The sequence below is a fragment of the Salvelinus namaycush genome, unplaced genomic scaffold (assembly GCF_016432855.1).
Source record: "Salvelinus namaycush isolate Seneca unplaced genomic scaffold, SaNama_1.0 Scaffold63, whole genome shotgun sequence".
NCBI classification, from domain to species: domain Eukaryota; kingdom Metazoa; phylum Chordata; class Actinopteri; order Salmoniformes; family Salmonidae; genus Salvelinus; species Salvelinus namaycush.
Window position 1 is genome coordinate 388,036 of NW_024061342.1, and position 2,500 is coordinate 390,535.

The following is a 2,500-nucleotide window of genomic DNA, read 5'->3' on the forward strand; positions in this document are numbered from 1 at the left end:
CCTGGTGTAGTACTGAGGTGCCCCTGGTAGAGTACTGAGGTGCCCCTGGTGTAGTACTGAGGTGCCCCTGGTAGAGTACTGAGGTGCCCCTGTGTATACTGAGGATGTCCCCTGACTCTAGTAGCACCATAAGGATGTTTGTCCCCATAGATGTAGATCCTGTACCTCTAGTAGCACCATAGGATCTTTTCCCCTGTAGATCCTTACCTCTAGTACAACCATAAGATGGTTTCCCCTGTACCTCTAGTAACACCATAAGGATGTTTCCCCTGTAGATCCTGTACCTCTATAGCACCATAAGGATGTTTCCCCTTGTACCTCTAGTACACCATAAGGATGTTTCCCCTGTAGATCCTGTACCTCTAGTACACCATAAGGATGTTTCCCCTGTAGACCTGTACTTAGTAACACCATAAGGATGTTTCCCCCTGTACCTCTAGTAGCACCATAAGGATTGTTCCCCTAGTCCTGTACCTCTAGTAGCACCATAAGGATGTTTCCCCTGTACCTCTAGTAGCACCATAAGGATGTTCCCCTGTACCTCTAGTAACACCATAAGGATGTTTCCCCTGTAGATCCTGTACCTCTCTAGTAGCACCATAAGGATGTTTCCCCTGTAAGATCCTGTGACCTCTAGTAGCACCATAAGGATGTTCCCCCTGTACCTCTAGTAACACCATAAGGATGTTTCCCCCTGTACCTCTAGTAGCACCATAAGATGTTCCCCGTAGTCCTTTACCTCTAGTAGCACCATAAGGATGTTTCCCCTGTAGATCCTGTACCTCTATATGCACCATAAGGATGTTCTCCCTCTGTAGATCCTGTACCTCTAGTAGCACTAAGGATGTTTCCCCTGTAGATCCTGTACCTCTAGTAGCACCATAAGATGTTCCCCTGTAGATCCTGTACCTCTAGGTAGCACCATAAGGATGTTTCCCCGTACCCCTCTAGTACACCATAAGGATGTTTCCCCTGTAGATCCTGTACCTCTAGTAGCACCATAAGTAGTTCCCCTGTAGATCCTGTACCTCTAGTAGCACCATAAGGATGTTCCCTCTGTAGATCTGTACCTCTAGTAGCACATAAGGATGTTTCCCCTGTAGATCCGGTACCTCTAGTAAACACCATAAGGATGTTTCCCCTGTACCTCTAGTAGTCACCATAAGGATGTTTCCCCTGTAGACCCTGTACCTCTAGTAGCACCATAAGGATGTTTCCCCTGTACCTCTAGTAGCACCATAAGGATTTTTTCCCCTGTACCTCTAGTAGCCCATAAGGATGTTTCCCCTGTAGATCCTGTACCTCTAGTAGCACCATAAGGATGTTTCCCCTGTACCTCTAGTAGCACCATAAGGATGTTTCCCCTGTACCTCTAGTAGCACCATAAGGATGTTTCCCTGTAGATACTGTACCTCCATAAGGACATGTAACGTTGTATGCCCATCAGACTTAAAAACAATTTTTACCTTTATTTAACTAGGCAAGTCAGTCAAGATCAAATTCTGTTTTACAATGACGGCCTAGGAACAGTGAGTTAACTGCCTTGTTCAGGGGCAGGACGACAGATTTTTACCTTGTCAGCTCGGGGATTCGATCTTGCAACCTTTCGGTTACTAGTCCAACGCTCTAACCGCTAGGCTACCTGCCACCCCAACTCCTAGGACCTGTAAGATAAAGTCATGTTTAAATTGCACGACTAAAGGCACATCTGCACATCAATCACTCTAGTGTTTAATTGCTATATTGTAATTACTTCGCCACTATCGCCTATTTATTGCCTTACCTCCCTTTTCTTACCTCATTTGCACTCACTGTATATAGACTTTTTCTATTGTGTTATTGACTGTATGTTTGTTTATTCCATGTGTAACTCTGTGTTGCATGTGTCGCACTGCTTTGCTTTATCTTGGCCAGTTCGCAGTTGTAAATGAGAACTTGTTCTCAACTGGCCGACCTGGTTAAATAAAGGTGAAATAAAAAAATGCATAAATGAAAAGGAGTTATTGATATATATATTCCAGTGGTTTTCTAATATGATCTATATTGGGGGGAAAAAACATCCCGCGCCTCGGAGAAGATAAATCCACTATCAGACGTCAAGATGTCACCTCGCCAGTTTCCAGACACTATATAGATCCAAAAAAGCATTCTGTTAATGAATTGCGCTGCGGTGAGTTCATCCACTACGCAGGAAGTGATTATGACCCCAAAAATTTTTACTCCCAACGAAAAGCCATGTGGATATACAGTATATAAATTGAAGTCTGTATCTCCACATGGTTTCATTTCCTTGCTATATGGGGCGAATGTAGACTGTTATGCAAGAACACTATCCACATTAGATATATAATTTATGAGTTGGCCCCACGTATATATATATGAACGACTATGTCTGATGTCCTATGTGGTACGCTGTCTCATGAATTGACATAATGTATCCAAGTGAACAGACACCTAAGGCAATTGATTCATAAATGGTTCACGCCTGATGCCCTCAATT